The following is an 18,018-nucleotide window of genomic DNA, read 5'->3' as shown; positions in this document are numbered from 1 at the left end:
ATCGAAATCTAACCTAAAGCAAACAAGGCTAGTTTATGCTGAGTTTTAACCTGGGCAGAGGTCAGAGCTCCTATAGAACCTCAGTCCCTCCAGTGAGACGGTCCAGATGAAGGAGTGGCCTCAGAGAAGCTCCCTCCTGCTCGCCTTTCGGTACCTGCAACCTGGACGCCCTGGCAGAGCCCCGCAGCTCACGCAGCACCGCAAACCAGTAGGTTTTCTTTTCCTTTTTTTCCTACTCAGTGGAGAAAAAGCCTCTGCCCAGTGCATTTCTGTCCCCTCAGCCTCCATCACGACACCTGTCGCAGGACTGGCTCTTTCTTAAGGAACAGAAGAACAAAGGAACCTGAGGCTCTGCGCACTGTGCCTGCCGCCTGAGGTCACCACTGCAGGGAGGAGTAGGGCGGGGCGCGCCCAGGAGAGGTGGGAGGAGCTCCTTCTAAACTTTCTCCTGGGAGACAGGCCAGCACCTAAGTTTTCTGTTCACAAAGAAGCGCTGCTAGGCAGGTCCCAGTCTCCTCATGCTTTTAATCAATAACGGACTTACTGACCCCTAGTCCATTGGGGCTGCTGCAGACGACAGTGCACACACACCTTGCTCGGCACGGCTCCAGGGGACGCGCTGCACATCGCAGGCATCCAGGTGTTGGACTGGATTAGATAGTTTGCAGCACGCGGCAGGGACATCTTGAGGAAGGGGCTCCTTTTCCTAATTTAGAGAATCAGGGCCCCAGCCCCTCCTGCCAGACCAGGCCACCCAGAGTCTTTCCGGTGGACTGACCTGGGCCTACTTCCTGCCCCCAGAACAGTTGGCCAGAGGCTGCATGCTCAACATGCCCCCAGACGTCTCGCCTCCTGTAGCCCTGGACTCTTGGCCCACTCGAGCCTTTTCTCCTAACTATACAGATACAATTTTTCTTCTCTTTGGAGAATCTTGAAATGCGAGTGCAGTCATAACTTCAAAGAATTTTTAAACTGCTACTAAAAACATAGTTGTTAGAGTGAGCTTTGTAACAAGCCTGCGTTTGGACTCCAGCGGTCCCTTTCTATGAATCGATCAATCCATCCATTCCTCAATACAGTTAATTCCACAGAAATGTTTACTGAGCATCTCCCTGTGCCAGGCGCCGGGTCGTTCATGTCTCTGCTCTTATGGATCTTAGAGGTCTCTGGAGGAAGGCAGATATTAAAGGGATACTCACACTGATAATTGTGTGCAGCACTGATGAGAGCTGTGAAGGAAACCTGCAGGCAACCGGGAGGACTGAACTTGTCCAGCGAGACAAGGAGGGCTGGGCCCCAAAGAATGAAAAGAATGAAGTTAACCTGGCAAATATGAGGAAACATTCCAGCTGGTGAGAACAGCATGAACAAAGATCCTGGGGCAGGACATTCCGTGAGAGGTCAATGTGGTTGGACATGAAGCGATGGGCAAGGAAAGCGTGCTGGGAGACAAAGCTGGGAGGGGCCTGATCATGCCCAGGTTTAGAGACATGGTGAGAATCTTGCACTCTAACCCAAGAACAGTGGAGGGTTTTAAGCGGATAAGGGACAAAATTAAATTTGGTTTTAATGTTTAAAGCTGTGGCTCTGGCTGACAGGAGGAGACCAGACTAGGGTGGGGACAAGAATTGATGGAGAGAGGAAAAGAGTATCAGTTGCCCTGTGGTTTCATGGAACAGCCAATTAATCCCAGGACTCCCTTCTCTCTCCTTGGATCTGTTTACTTTGTGGCTCTGTTCTGTTCTCTGCAATGCAGCCTGCCAGGAAGTTTCTCTTTTCTCCTCTGGATGTCCTCATTGTTCTACTGGGACTCTATACCCCACCAGGAAGCCAATGAATTATTAAAAACAATTTGTTTTCCAAGAGATGGCATTTGGTCTCAATGCAGATATTTGTGTAGTGCAAGGAAGCCAGAGGGGCGCCCACACTCACTAACTATGGGTCCCAAGGCGCAGCCCAAGTGACAGCAACCTGAAAACCCAGTCTCTCTGCCTCTGAATGGAGGCAGAGGCAGCTGGCTCACCCGCCCAGTGCAGCGCCATGGCCAGAGCCTGTGTCCCGGCCACTGCCAGCACCACGCCCCCAGCTGGACCCTGCTGCTAGCTGCCAGGGAAGCCCTGCTCTTCACACTTGTCCAGGGCCAGTCAGAAAGGCAGCAATGCTCCCCTGCCCCAAGCTCATTCGTTCAGGGTGGAGGGCTGAGGAGATGCTGAGCTGACGTCAGGGGCCGGGGAGTGTGTGTGGGGGGGGGGCACTGTGCCACCTCCCTGGTGGTCAGCCTAACTCCTCCTGTTACCCTCTGTCCCCACCCCAATGTTCCTTGCTTTCATCTGCTGTGGATTTTCTGCCTACCGACCAGGAGAGCTGCTCATGAATTAGGAGAGGACAAACCTCCCAGTTCCCTCCAGGGATCCAGGCCACTCTAAATAAAGTCACTTCTGCCAGCATCTTTGATCCTTTTCTTCCTTCCTTTTAGGGTTGCTGGCAGGACTACCCAAGGCCTGTTGATCCTGTTAGGGTTCACTGTTCCTTATAATTGAGCATTCTTAAGTATCCGGATATACAGTTCAGCAGAATAATAGGGAAAAAAAGAGAGAGACTTGGAGAAATTAAGAAATGTTTGGGGCCAAGCATTTTTTCAGAAAAGTGGATCTCCTGAAGAGGGGAGGGAACCAAAGGGGACACTGGAAATGTCCCACTGGATGTGATGGTCGGATCCAGAGGCTTTTGTCATGTGGCCTCTGAGTGAGCCCCAAGGTGCTGGTCCTTCTTGGGGCAGTGCGCTTATGGCTGACCAGGGTCAGCTATGCCCACAACAGACACCAAGGGCATCTTGAGGCAAGGACATCTTGGTCTAGCGCCAGGGTCTTCTGAGCACACACCACTGCCACCAAGACCAGCTATGCTGGAGACAAAGAGGATCCAGCCAAATTAGCCGGACACTTGCAAAACCCTTACCATGTGCCACATATTAACATACTCTTAATATATGTCACCCTCTAAGGTAACTACTGTTCTTCCTCCAATTTTACAGATGAGAAAACTGAGGCACAGGAAGGACACTGGGCCCCAGCAGCCTGGCTGCAGAGGCGTGGCCGGCGCCCCTGCGTCTGCGTCGCGGTGGGCCTGGAGTGCGCCTGCGCGGAGCCGGCCTGCTGCTCTGGGGGCTCCCCGCCGACCCCGCATCTCTCTCCCACGAGGGAGTCTCAAGCAGGTTCGTGATCCAAGCCTGGCCTGACCAGGAATGCCCCCGGCTTCAGTCGAAAAGCCTGGAATAGCCTTATTATTAGTAGTAACAACAGCCATCCTAAATACCACTTAGGGCGTGCTTGCTGTGTACACGGCTTTCACTAAGCCGGTCATAGGGAAGCCTGCTCACAGAGGGACAGGGCAAGTGTTGTTCCGTCTCCGCTTTCGATGAGGAAAACGCGGCTTGTGGCGGATGTGCTACTTCTCCAAGGTCGTGGGACAGGGGCTGGAGAGCCTGACCCCGGAGCCACTGTGTGGTCTTCTCGCAGGGCCGCTCGCGGCTTTCTATCCCGAAAGCGGTCACCCGTCCCGGCGGGGGCAGGTCTGGGGCAGCGGGCTTTCCCGGTAGGGCCGCGTGTTTTGGAGGTAGACAGCCCTGAGGTTAAGTACTGGATCCGTACTGGCGCCATTTAGGAGCGTTATTTAATCTCAGTGTCCTTTCCTGTCACCTGGGTCTAATTCCACCTTCCTCACGCTGGGTTATTTTGAGATCAAAAGAGAGAATGCTGGATTTCCTAAATTTCGGGCATTCACGTACTGCCTTTACGATTTTTGTCATTATTTAAGATTTTTCGTAAGTTGAGGAAAAATAAATATTTTAAAAAGGAAACTATATTACTACCATAAATGAAAAGCCAGAAATAGAAGACAATTAAAAATTCATAATCCTTAAAGTAAAAAAAAAAAATTCTTGTATATCTTTAAAATGATCCGGCAACACAACCAGCAGTACAGATGCCACAGAAAATACTGGAATTTTGTTATAAAGTGCAGAGGTCAGAGCGCAGCCCACAGCAAGCGCTCATTAAGTGGAGCCATTCCTCCCCTGCCCCTCTGCTTTCTCCTTGTCCTTCTTTCAATGTCCGTTCTTGTCCGTGCACGGTCATGTTGCCCCAATCTGTATGACTGCACTTCTGCCTTGTTTCCTGTTAGAACGTTCTAGAACTGCCACTATGCCATTCTCCTCCAGCCTGTTTGGAAGGGATTCTGACCTTCCAAGCTGTTGTAAGCCTGTCTTTGCAGGGCGTTAGACCCTGCAGCAGGGCCTGCTGTGAGCAGAGCGGTCTTGTGCGCCTTGACGATGTGGCGTGCTGGACACTGAGCATGACCGCGGGCCTGGTCTGCCTGCTATTCTGGCCCTTTTGATTGACCCGGACCGTTTGGACACTGCACGCTGAGCTACTCAGCTATCCTCAAGGGACCAGCCTAAGTCGCTGCTTTGTCAAAAATCAGTTTAATACTCCAAAACAGAAAGAGAAAGAAATGGTCTATAAAGTGATGTTCTGATTTATGAAGTTGGGTTTTTCATCAGTGAGTTTTTAAAAATTTTATTTTTAATTTACATACAATAAAATCCACTCTTTGGTGTACAGTTGTGTGAGGTTTGAAAATGTGTGGAGTCTCGAAGTTGCAATCAAGGTCCGGAACAGTTTGGTCATTCCCCACCCCTCAAATTCCCTCAGCTCCTGCCCCTTTGTAGTGAAATCCTCCCCCACCCTTAACCTCTGGCAGTTGCTGAATTGTTTCTTTCCCCTCAGTTTTGCCTTTTCCAGAATTCCATATGCATGAAATCGTGTGCTATATAGCTTTTTGGCTGCCTTCCTTCACTTAGCACGATGTATTTGAGGTTCATCCGTGTCATCTCATCCAACCATAGCTGGTTTTGTTTAGTTGTGAACAGTATCCCATTGTACAGCTATACCATAAGTTTCCATCCGTTTCCCAGGTGAAGGACATTTGGATTGTCTCCAGATTAGGGTGATTACAGATAAAGTTGCCGTAAACATTCATCTATAGGGTTTTGTGTGAACATAGCTTTTCATTTCACTTGGAAAAACCGAGGAGTGGAATTGCAGAGCTGTATGTTAAGTGTATGTTTAACTTAATCAGAAACTGCCAAGCTGTTTTCCAAAGTGGTTGCATCATTTTACCTTCCCACCAGCACTGCGTGAGAGCCCCAATTCCTCCAGCTCCTTGTCAACACTTGCTATTGTGAGGGTTTTTTTCCTTAAAATTTAGGCATGGTAATAGATGTGTAGTAGAATATCATTGCTTTTAAAAATTGAGATATAATTCACATATCATAAAACATTCTTTTCAAGTATAGAATTCAGTGATTTTTAGTGTATTCATTCATGAAGTATGAAATCATCATCACTATGTAATTCCGGAACATTTTCATCACCCCAGATAGAAACCCCATGCCCATTAGCAGTCACTCTCTGCTCCCCTCCACCCAAAGGCCCTGGCAACCCCTAATCTACTTTCTGTCCCTGTGGATTTGCCTATTCTCGACATTTCGTATGAATGGAAACATACATTCTTTTTGTGACTGGCTCCTTGCACTGAACACCTTTTCAAGGTTCATCCATGTTGTAACATATCCTTCCTTCCTTTGTATGGCTCGATAATATAGCTGATTCTCTTATCCACAGTAGTTGTGTTCTTTAAAGTCACTGCAAACAAAGAATTAGTGAATATCGAACCACTACTCTTAGGAGAAATATGTATACATATGTCTATCTCATAGACTATAATCTTAAATCCTAGAAATAACTCCTGGTAGACTCTGTTTTCTTTATTTTACAAAAAGGAAACTGAGGTTGAGAAGTGTTAAGTGACTGCTCCAGGCCGTCCCGCTCGAGTCGGGTTTCAAACCCCTTGCAGCGGACCCAGACTGGAGCTCCTTGTACGCGCTGCACTGCCCCCTACCGTCCGGTCCTCCGCCCATCTCTGCACGAGGCTGAAACAAGGAGGCGGGGTAGCCTTTTCCCGCTCAGCTGCGAATGAGCGCTTCAGACGGTACAATTTTTTTCGCTGCTCTGCGCATGCCTGAGAATGACTGCGAAATCGCCGTGAATATTGATTTTGAAATTACAAATGAGTTTTAGCGAGTAGGCAAATTTGCACATAGAAATTCCGTGAATAATGAAGATCGATCGTATATCATTGAGGTTTTAATTTACATCTTTTGTCAAATTTGGGAAGTTTTTAGACACCACTTCTTCAAATACTTTCCCGCATCCATCTCTTTCTCCTCTTCTTCAGGGACTCCAATGATATGAATGTCGGGCCATTTGACATTGTCCCACATGTGTGTGACGCTTGTTTGTATTTTTTTCAATCTTTTTCTCTCAGTTCTTCAGACGGGATAATTTCTACGGATCCACCGTTAAGCTTACTGATTTTTCCCTCTGTCATCGCCGTTCTGCTTTTGAATCCACCCAGTGAGTTTTTACCCCCCGATACTGTATTTTCAGTTCTAAAATTTCCATTTTTAAAAATAATTTCTATTTCTCTGCCGAGAGGATCTACCTTACGTTCAAGTCAGGAGTGTCACCTTCGCCGTGTGGAGGAGTTACAATAGCTGCTCAGGACCGCGTCTGGTGATTGTCTTTTCCCTTGCGAGTTGTTCGTATTTCTCTTGCTCTTTATATTTTGAGTAATGTTCGTTCAGTTTTCAAGGCCTTAACTATGCTGTCTGAGTCTGTCTGCCTCTTGCGCCAGCCATTCAGGGGTCAGCCTGGGAGTTGGGTGGGGGTTTATATCATAGTTTAGTTCTTAAAGCCTTTACTAGGCTTCTTTCAGAGTGTCCCCCACACACCACTTGGGGATCAGCTGGGGCCTTGTGTTGGTCCACAAATAGAACTAGGACACATCCTTCTGTAGCTTTCTCTTCTCTGGCTTCTAGACATGGCCAGAAGCTTGGGATTCTCCCAGAGTTTTAGTCTCCTATGCTCTTGCGCAGTTCTGCGCGACCTGGCCCACCTTTGCGGTGATGTGGAGAGAGCAAAGAGAGAAAAAATAATAAGAAGGATTCCACTCACACTCCTTGCGTACAGGTGCCCCGTTGCCTGATTTCACTATTCAGACAGACAGGTTTCCTTTAGGGACTCTGGGTGCCTGCACGGAGGCCACCACCATCCCTGCAGCAGGCAGATGTCTGCAGGGCTGGAAGAGAAAAGAGAGAGGAGAGGTGGGAATTCCCCTCACCTTCTGCAGCTCTCACGGACCCGTTTCTTGATCCTCTGACCAGGAAAATGGGTTTCTCTCAGGGTTTTTGCTTTCTGAATCTGCTCCATGGTTCCCCAATTCAGCCTTCCTTCAGGTCACAACTAGGAGATAAAGGAGAAAGAAAAACCTAAACCAGGAGATGAAAGAGAAAGGAAAACCTAGGAAACTCACAGCCATATTAATCATTCTTTAAGTGGTGACTTCCCTCCCTGTGCCCGTTCTTGTTTACTTTTCAGAGCTCTCGGGTAGTCGTTTTCTGCGTTCGTCCAGCGTTTGGTTGTGACTGCGGCGTGATGGGTTGTATGGGCTTATCCCATTGCAGTGTGGTGAGTGTTGGACTGAAGGATGCGATCAACCCTAAGAACATTTTAACATCACCAGTGTTGAATAACAACAAAATAGAAGCCACTGTCATGAAATCACAAAAACATTCATAGAGAGCAGCACCGTAACAGGTTGAAATGATTTAAACGTTATAAAGGAATGTAAATTGGTATAACTTTTGTGAAGGGTTATTGGCAATATGTATAAAAACCATCTAAAACTGCATATATTTTGGCTAAGCAATTCTATTTCTAGGAGTTTAGTCTAGTGTGACAAATTCACAAACGTGTATTTATTTATAAGGATACTTACATAGTATCATTTATAACAGTTAAAAAATTGGCAACAATTTAAATATGAAATAGGGAAATAAGCAAATTCTGGGATAACTATAAAATGGAAGGTTATGTAGTAACTAAGAATTTCGATGGAGCAATGTGTATATTGATATGGGAAATGTTCTGTTAGAAAAAACAGGCTATAAAGCAGTGTGTATAATGTGATACCAATTTTAAAAAGTGTATATATCTATGGATATATTTATCTATGGAGATATATATATATATATATATATATATATACATGCATACTTTATAGAAATGCATATGTTTCTCTCTCTATATATATAAATGCCTGGAAAACTTAACTGACAATCTCAGTGAATGAGATTTAAGATTAAAGATTTTTCTTTTTTATTCTTTTCCTGTCTCTTTCCATTTTCTGTCCTCAGCATAAATGAAGTGTCATAGCAGAGTCTGATACTGCTTACTAAATACGCATTTGCTTCCCCGCATTTTCCCACCTCTCTTGCATGTCTGAGGTCATGTGATTAGGTTCTGGCCAATGCGATATTGTTGAAGATGATTTAAGCTGCTCCCAGGCCTGGTCCTTAAATCTATGCATGTGGTGAGCTTGGAAGCCACAGATGCCAGACGGTTTAGTTACAAGATGGAGGAGAGGCGCACCCTGTACCAGATCATTCCATGTGCGAGAAATAAGCCTTCGTTATTCAGAGTTGTTGTGGTAACTAGCATTCATTATTCGACTGATACAATAGTGTAATGAGGAATTACTAGAATACATACGAGGAGAGTTTCAGAAACTCTCAGAGCCTTTGAAGTAAAACTCATTTGCCCCAGATGTCAATGGGTCAGAAAAACTTTGAAAAAGTTTTAAAGATTAGGACAAATCAATTTTTTTCCCTTTAATTTAGAAGATACCAACTTGTTAATTTATAGGGATAAATATAGTGGTCAAATGTAGCCAAATATTCTTTTTGGCTGGTCAGCAAATTCTAAACCTTGAGGAAAACCACAAAGGAAGCCAAATTACTACCAGAAGGCTTGTTGGTGAGCACAGTTGGGGCAAAACAACTTGGCTCGTGGTGATGGTAGGTTGGGTGGATGGCAGGTTGGCGGTGATGGCAGGTTGGTGGTGATGGCAGGCTGGTGGTGATGGCAGGCTGGCATAGTGGTCATGCCCGCAGCCTGGGGATTGAGGCCCAGATCTGCCATTTATCAGCTGTGAACATTTGGACGAGGCACTTCACTTATCTGAACGCCAGTTTTGTCCTCTGGTAAAGGGCGGTGATGACAGTAGCTGCCCCTTAATCGTTCCTTTGTATCACAGTGGGAATTCATTTCCACTTGGCAGCAGCTTCTTTTTCTGCTTAATTCAAGGCAGAAATAGCTCCAGGGGCTCTGGGCTCTCTGGTAATTCAAGAACTTGTGGCCTATTTGCCGGTGTGCAGCTTTCGGCAAACGGCCCCTCTGGCTGAATGGTGTGTCATAAAGGTCTCACAAAGCACAATTTTGAAGAGTTCATAATGAACATGAGATGAGAAGGTGGGCAGCCCTGATAAAGAGGAGAGGGATGAGGGAAGCAATGGGGGATGGGGAAAAGTTTAGATACTCTTTATTAGGAAACAAGAAATAGGTAAAGACTTGTTTGTCCAGTGGGGGAGAGCTGGGTAGGACTATTCAGGAGGAAAGCAGTGTGGGGGAAATTGTTGGGTTAACTCATATGTGAAGGGTCACTTATAAGAGGTTTTCTTGTGGTTATGGATATTTGGGAATGTTTGTGTTTATGTTTTCCAGGTGGAAACAGAATGACTTGGATCAGTAGAAATAGAAGAACCTTTTTTGTCCAGTCTGATACCTGGTGATGCAGGTATGACTCAGGAGTGACAATAACAGTGTTGACTTTCCTGTAACTACAAGAGTCACACAGAAACTGGTGTGGAGCCTGGGAGGAGTTTGTGCAGAGGCAAATACCTGAGCCCATTTGGGGAGGGGGTTGAGCTGTGAAGAAAAGGCAATGCGTTGAGGCTGCAGCCAGAGCCCTTGAGGGCATGGCAGCTGCCCATTGTCTCTCCCATTGGCATGGTCCAGAAGAGCAGAAAAGAGCTAAGTGTTTATGAACCTGTTCTCTCTCCTGCCCTGTCGTTCCCTCCCAGCAGGGAAGGAAAGCCTAGAGGGAAGAAAGTGGAGAGTTGATACTGAGTGACTCCATGAGAGGAATTACCAAACCTGGCACTTCTCCAAGAGTTTGAACAGCACCGGCAGTTAGCCAAATCCAATAACGTTAGGGAAGATGTTCAGCTGGGTCCGTCTGAGATCCACACTGACGCTGGGCCTGGGATGGCCATCTCTGGGATGTGCAGTGGGGAAGGTGAGTTGCTGGGGAAGTAGCGGGTTGGGGAAGAGTTCTGTCACCTGACAGCCATCTGCAGTACCCAGGGGCAGGTGAGCGAGGCTGCGGGAACACGCTCCGCGCTTTGCCAGGCTAAAGCCCCATGCCAGGAAACTATTAACTACAGGAGAGAAAGAAGGGAATCCAGGAGCCGGGAAATCACAGATCTCACCGCCCACGACATGACGCCTCTCTCTTTTCAGAGAGGGTACAAACTCGTGCATGGGAGGAATATACTTAATGAAACGAGATTAGGGAATACCAGGAAATTAAAAATCACATCAGGAATAGGATAAGAATCCCACTGCTCTTTGCCAAAGCCTTCAGTAAACAGCAGCTGTGTAGACGCTAGGTGGATAACTTGAAAAAGGAACTTGCTTCCTACCCATGGTGTGTTTAATATTGCGGATTGTGTGCAAAAACTGGGGGGGGCTGTGGCAGGAACTGAGGGCAGAGCAGCTCTTTCTGCAAGGCACAGCGAAGCGCTGGAGGCCAGATCGCTTCAGTAAAACTCTCCAATTATTTTGGTGGTTTACTCATGTTCTTGGGGGACAGGGACTGGCACGGAAGTGAGAGGCTAGAGGTCTGGCGTTTGATGAACTGGATTTAAGCCTGGTCTGTGCTTTTACAAAGTACGTGACCTTGAGCCAATTCTTAAAATTCTTAAATCTCAGTTTGTGAATTTTTAAAATAGAGATAACAGTAGCTGACATACTCATCTCCTTGGATGTTGGAAAGATCGAATTAGATAAGGTCTGTGAAATTGCTTGGTAAACTGGAAAAATCCTATCTGCATTTCTATGATTAGAGCGATAACCACGCTTGAGCTGGATGCTGTATTGTCAAAGACAAGTGTAAGCAGTGGCTTCCAAGACCACAGTTGCAGTTAGTTCTTTGTTTTTTTCAAAGGTATGCTTTCTGGTGAGGAAGTTTGGCCTTGAGCCAACATCTGTTGCCAATCTTCCTCTTTTTTTTCTCCCCCCCAAAGCCCCAGTACATAGTTGTATATCCTAGTTGTAAGACATTCTAGCTCTTCTATGTGGGATGCTGCCAAAGCATGGCTTGATGAGCAGTGCTAGGTCCACGCCCCAGATCCAAACCAGTGAACCCTGGGCTGCCGAAGCGGAGTGCACGAACTTAACCACTCGGCCACAGGGCCAGCCCCAGTTAGTTCTTAATTGTATTTCTCATTAAAACTCTTCTTCCAATAGCATCTCTGGCTTTTGGAAACTGAGTTGTATTAGTTGGTATTGACAAACTTATGTTGAAATTCTGAAATGCCGCTTCACTGAAACAGAAGGCAAAACCTCCAGTGGAACCTGTCTTCATCCCATATTTGGCTTGGGGAAGATGCTCATAATTATTATAAAATGCATAAAACTCAAAAAGTGTTTTTTTATTTTTTTATTATTATTTTTTTTAAGATTTTATTTTTTCCTTTTTCTCCCCAAAGCCCCCCGGTACATAGTTGTGTATTCTTTGTGTGGGTCCTTCTAGTTGTGGCATGTGGGACGCTGCCTCAGCGTGGTTTGATGAGCAGTGCCACGTCCGTGCCCAGGATTCGAACTAACGAAACACTGGGCCGCCTGCAGCGGAGCGCGTGAACTTAACCACTCGGCCACGGGGCCAGCCCCTCAAAAAGTGTTTTAAAGTTATCTCACCTGTAGTCAGGTTGGGCAATAAAGAAGGTACCAGCATGATGAAAGAGACATTAGGACTTGAGATACTGAATGAATTACAAAATAAATTCAGACTGGAATCAGGGCCTCGCAATGAGATGCAACTTATTTCAGGAAATTCAGTTCTGTTTTGCGGTTTTAATGGGTTAGCCACCTTGTATTGCAACAGAGCTATTCCTCCCTCGCAATTAGTTACAACCCTGCATTTTAAGGGGCTTACCGTTAAACTGGAACATTCTCTATAAGAACATGAAAGCTTTGCAGGGAGGAAAATTTTGATAATGAGATGCTGATGTCACCCACTCTTGAGGCAAGATATTTCAGTCAGTGGCATCTCTCTAACCAGGATAGCAAAATGTGCAATTTTAAGTTGAGAAAAAGAATGGCACAGATTCCTTACTAAGTCTCAAAGTATTGGGACACAGGAAAGGATTTTCCAGCCCACAGATATTTTGCGACTGCTACGTGGACTCATTGCCAGGAAAGATGCAGAACTGGCAGCTGCCCTTGGGGGCAGGGGCAGGGCTGGCAACCGCCCGCAACAACATGCTGTATACAACATTGGAAGAGCACTCACCCATTCATTCATTCTGCTGATATTTATTAATATCTGTGTGCCAGGCACCTTGCTTCCTTCTATAGGGGATATAAATTCTCGAGATATAACCTCTGCTCTCAAGATGTTTATAGGCCCTGTATTCTCACTCTGGGTTACTTCTTTTTTTTTGTTTGGTGGTGAAAGATTCACCCAGAGCTTACATCTGTTGCCAATCTTCCTCTTTATTTATTTTTTCCTCCCCAAAGCCCCAGTACATGGTTGTGTATCCTAGTTGTAGGTCCTTCTAGTTCTTCTGTGTGAGCCGCCAACACAGCATGGCAACTGACAGATGGGCAGTGTGCTTCTGCGACCTGCGACCAGGAAGCAAACCTGGGCCGCCGAAGCAGTGTGAGTGCTGAACTTTAACCACTAGGCCATCAGGGCTGGCTCTGGGTTACTTTTTGATGGTCTTAAGGAGACATAAATATTGTTTAAGAAATTGAGGTGATGGGGCCAGCCCCGTGGCCGAGTGGTTGAGTTTGTGCGCTCTGCTTCAGCAGCCCAGGGTTTTGCCAGTTCGAATCCTGGGCGCGGACATGACACCGCTCATCAAGCCATGCTGAGGCAGCGTCCTGCATGCCACAACTAGGACCCATAACTAAAAATACCCAACTATGTACTGGGGGGGTTTTGGAAGGAAAAGGAAAAATAAAATCTTAAAAAAAAAAAAAAGAAATTGAGGTGAAAGTCACCTAACATAAAACTAACCATTTTTTTTTTTTAAATATCTTTCTTTTTTTTTTTAAAGATTTTATTTTTTCCCTTTTTCTGCCCAAAGCCCCCCGGTACATAGTTGTATATTCTTTGTTGTGGGTCCTTCTAGTTGTGGCATGTGGGACGCTGCCTCAGCGTGGTCTGATGAGCAGTGCCATGTCCGCGCCCAGGATTCGAACCAACGAAACACTGGGCCGCCTGCAGCGGAGCGCGCGAACTTAACCACTCGGCCACGGGGCCAGCCCCTAAAACTAACCATTTTAAAGTGAACAATCCAATGGCATTTAGCACATGCACAATATTGTGCAACCACCACCTCTATCAAGTTCCAAAATATTTTTATAACTCCAAAATAAAACCCCACACCCATTCAGCAGTTACTCCCTGTCCCCTCATCCCTCCAGCCCCAAGTATCCTCTAATCTGCTTTCTGTCTCTACGGAGTTGCCTATTCTGAATATTTCATATATGGAATGATAGAATGAGTGACCTTTTGTGTCTGGCTTCTTTGACTTAGCATCATGTCTTCAACATTCATCCACGTTGTTGTAGCCTGTATCAGTACTTCATTCCTGTTACAGCTGAATTACGTTCCCTTTTATGTGTATAGTGCAATTTGTTTATCCATTCATCATTGATGGACATTTCAGTGTCTGTTCTGCCTTTTGGCTATTGTGAGTAGCGCTGCTATGAACATTCACGTATAAGTGTTTGTTGGCACGCCTGTTTTCAATTCTTTTGGGTATATACCTAGGAGTGGAATTGGTGGGTCATATAGTAATTCTATTTTTAAATTATTAAGGAGCCACAATGCTGTTGTCCACAGTGGCTGCATCATTTTACATTTCCAGCAGCAGTGCACAAGGGTTCCAATTTCTCCGCTTCCTTACCAACACTAGTGATTCTTGTTATTTTCCACATTTTTGATTATAGCTATCTTAGTGGGTATGAGGTGGTATCTCACTGTGTTTTTGACTTGCATTTCCTTAATGACTAATGATGTTGAGCATCTTTTCATGTGACACTAAGTATTTTCACAAGGTAACCAAGATACCTATGAGTAATGATACTGGGTCATCTAAAAGGCTTTTCGCTTTTGTCCTTGGGAAAGGGTGGGGCCTGAGATCATGGGACATGGCACCAGCATACTTGGGAGGAGGAGGTGGAGGAGTGAGGTGAGGGCAGGGCTGGGGCATGGCTTGGGTTTGGGGAAGGGAAGCAGCTGTGTGAGAGCATCTGGGAGAGGAGACGCCTAGGTAACCAGGGGTGGGCTGAGGGCTTTGTGTATTGGCGACGTTGGAGAGATGGCAAATTTATGTTGTGTGGTTCCAGAGAGAAAGTGTGGGTGGTCAGGACAAGCCTCCCCATTTCACAATTTCTCTAAGAGCGACTACTCCGCTGTTGAACAAATACTCTGCTCTGCTTAGGGAGAGAATTATGCCCCGGTCATTAGGAAACACCTACCCGGGAGTGTGAATGAAGAGCAGTCCTTATCTGAGGTAAGGGAAGTGAAAGTGCCTTGAGAGAAGCAAGAGTCCTCTCCAGACTGTGACGTGATGAAACCACAATTTGGGGGTGTATAGAATGAACTAATTTTTTCAGGATTGTTTTTAAATGAAGAATTCTTGGCTATAGCTTTGGAGTGTATAATTTTTTTTTTTCATATTTAAGTACCATCTCCACACTTGGCAAAAAACCCATTCTCATTAAGAGAATTGCTTTGGAGCCAATTTCCAGAAATAGGATCCAAACTCCCCTAAGGGATCCTTCCACTCACTGGATGATACCCTGAACTCTGCCCTGGGAGGGAGGATTTCATCTCTACTCTATCCACACCGCTTCCTGCCGCTATGTGGAATGAGAGCTGTGCTGAGTGTCCTGGCTTTCACAGTTAGGCTGAGCATCTTCTGTGGCTAATTCCACCCTTATCATTCTGTTGAAGCCACTCTCCCAAAAGGGAATGCTGTCTTCTTAACTGTGGGATCCAGTGGCCTTTTCTTAGTCCTTACTTAACCTACTTAACCTGGTTACCATCTGTCAATCACTTTCTGTGTAGCCGACACATTGCTGAGCACTTCATATATTTGTAGCGTGGTTGCAAATTTAACTCAGCTGTAGCTTGGATGTTTAGATAAAAATTCATATCTTCATTTTGTCTCTAAGAAGTTTGGCCTTCTTCTCAAGCCTGAACCCACTGGGGGAAATTATTTAACTGTCCAGTCCAATTGCAAGCTTAGTCCAATCCCATAAATTAAATCTCTCCCTTAGGTAGCACTGAGCAATTTCATCTATTGGATGAAAACGCTCAGCTTCTCAGAGAGCCTCCCTCCCTCTGCTGCTTCTTTTCTAAAATGTTGTTAGGGATATGCACGGAGGGGGCAGCTTTCCACAGTCCTAGAACAATATGGAAGAACCAGAGTCCTTAGGGGTGATGTCCTTTTCTCTTCTGGGCTCCAGGCCAATGTCTCTTGTCCACTGGGTGCAGCTTGCTCCTCTGACGTGGATGGCTAAAGTCGGTGGCTGTTCTCTCTAGCTCTGGGTGGGCTGTGATCCTGCTCCTGGCCCACTTAGTCTCTCTTTCCATATAGCTGGTCGAGGGACTCCTTTGAGACCTGGCTGTAACCCCCAGTGGCCCCAGCTCAGGAGGTCTGCTTTGGAGTCCTTCACCACGTCGTGGAGAGCCTCTCTGAATAGCTTTCAGGTCAGAATCTCAGCTATTGTGGAAACCTACCAAACCAATGTGGAAACCCAGGGCAGCTTGGGAAAGCTAAATCTTTCCCTCAGTATTACCTTCATTTACCTAACGCGCCTCCCCCTCTCAGGGGGAAAGCCCAGAGAGAGGAGCAGTGAAACATGCATGCCCCACTCTGCCCTCCCGCTTCCCTCTAGCTTCCTCTTCCCACAATCCTGTGGGGCTGGAATGGAGTTGACTGGCTCCCCTTCCTCTTCTAATCTGGTCATCATTTACATAAAACTCTAGGGTCTAGCCCTGAACCTGCTTACATGTCTACTGTCTCCTAGCAAAACCCTAGTTTTAACCTCAGAAGTTTAATGTTATCTCTGTCTTTCTTTTGCATCCCTTCTGTCACAAACCTTGTCAGCAGTGTGGAATCTAGGTGAGGCTACGTTCCACCCAGTGCTACTGGACCAGAATCTGCATTTTAACCAAGTCTTCAGATGTAAGTGTCAACGTTAAAGTTGGAAAAGCAATGGACTCGGACATAGGCCATGTCATCAGAGACGAAGGAGAAAAACACCTTAATAAATTCAAAACATCTTTCCTGTCACATGTATATCATTTAATCTCACTTAATCGCAATCTCTCAGCTCATTAACCATATCATTCAGTCACAACCGTCCTGTGAAGTGGACATAATGCTCTCTATTTTACAGTTCAGCAGACAGGCTCAGGCAAGTGCAGTGAAGTGCTGGCAACGTCACGGCAGAGAAGCCGGATCCGAGCCTGGTCTGACTCCAGACACCTGTTCTTGACTGGGCCTTACTCCCCACACTGGATTGTTTACCACATTCCTCTTAACTAATGTTTATTTCCCTCTCTGTGACTAACGCTGCCTCGTATCTTACCCCTGTGTTTCCCTCCGGATTTCTTGAGTTTCCTGGCTGTTTGTCTCTGGCATCTAGGTTTTCTTGGTACTGAACTGTTTGGCTGGATTTCTGACCCAGGCCTTCCTGGGTTCTAGGCTATATCTGTAACCTGTAAATATTCATGTCTCCTTAGCTTCATGTCTTTTTGTACCATTCTAGACTGAATACTGGGCAATTGTCTATATTCTTCTTCTGCAGTGACGTGGAGAGTATCGATGAGGAAGATATGTCTTAAGCTGGGCCTCAAAGGTGGGTGTTAGTTGGAAAGTGGAGAGAGAGAGGAGATTATTACAGATGAAAATTCGAATGGGAAAAAGTTCAGAGGAGGAATGTGCATGCGCTGTTGAGGAGACAAGAATTTATTGCTTTTGCCTAGCTGAAATCTGGCGTGATAATGCATTACTCTGAATTCTGATTCAGGCGCACTTCTTTACCCTTTACCACCTATCTGGTTGTTGATTCCCACCCTGCCCAGACTGTCAGCTTCAGAATATTCCTGGTTCTCTTAGTCCCAGCTTCCTACTTCCAAATCCCTTTGTTTACCATCACCAAACTCCCTGAGGAATAGCCAAATCTTTTGTTCTTTGTGATATCTTCTTTTTTCTTGTCCCTTTCTTCCAGGACAATCACTACTATAATTTCGGCTCATATTGTTTGGTTATTTATGATAACCTAGTAAGTGACTTCTCTGTCTCCTGCTTTTTCATCTCTAATCTGGACTACCCACTATGAGACCCTTGGAACTAGTTCTGGGCAGCTGCATTTCAAAAGTGGGTAAAACATATGTTCATTTCCTGTTCTAAAGTTGCCAATTTTGCACTACTAAATATAAGAATAGAGTTCAATTCCTTAACGAAACACATTTAAGTTCTTCCCAAATGCGGCTTCCCAAATGCCGCTTATCTTAGCATACCCAAAAGCAGGTTCTCCTTTTAAGAAAGGCTGACTTGATCATTGTTTTCTCAGCATTTCATGCATGTGCCTGCTTATGGACCCCTTTTCCTACCTTGAAATTCTCTCCTGGAATGCCCCTCCACTTATTTAAATCAGACCCATCTTTTTAAGGCAGAAGATCTATCCATCCTGTGACTCCTCCCTTAGTCACCCCACAGCACAGATCTAGAAGATTGCTCAGTATTAAGAG

At 45.8% G+C, this 18,018-nt stretch overlaps 1 long non-coding RNA gene across 6 annotated transcripts in view; it reads left to right on the top strand.

Annotated features, from left to right (window-relative positions):
* Window positions 1-5,176: 5,176 nt before the first annotated feature.
* LOC139079413 (uncharacterized) overlaps window positions 5,177-18,018 on the top strand; it is a 64,196-nt gene continuing 51,354 nt past the window's right edge. For 2 of the 6 annotated variants that reach the window (XR_011533036.1, XR_011533033.1), the window contains exons 1-3: window positions 5,177-8,610; window positions 9,684-9,756; window positions 10,046-10,257. This is a non-coding gene — a long non-coding RNA (uncharacterized lncRNA). Of the gene's footprint in view, window positions 8,611-9,683; window positions 9,757-10,045; window positions 10,258-14,695; window positions 14,768-16,369; window positions 16,556-18,018 lie in introns of those variants that run through there. The other 4 variants (XR_011533034.1, XR_011533031.1, XR_011533035.1 and 1 more) reach the window with 4 other exon arrangements.

The sequence above is a fragment of the Equus przewalskii genome, chromosome 25, assembly GCF_037783145.1.
Source record: "Equus przewalskii isolate Varuska chromosome 25, EquPr2, whole genome shotgun sequence".
In the NCBI taxonomy this organism is placed as follows: Eukaryota; Metazoa; Chordata; class Mammalia; order Perissodactyla; family Equidae; genus Equus; species Equus przewalskii.
The sequence above is the reverse complement of the archived record's forward strand: the minus strand, read 5'-3'. Positions and strand labels throughout refer to the sequence as shown.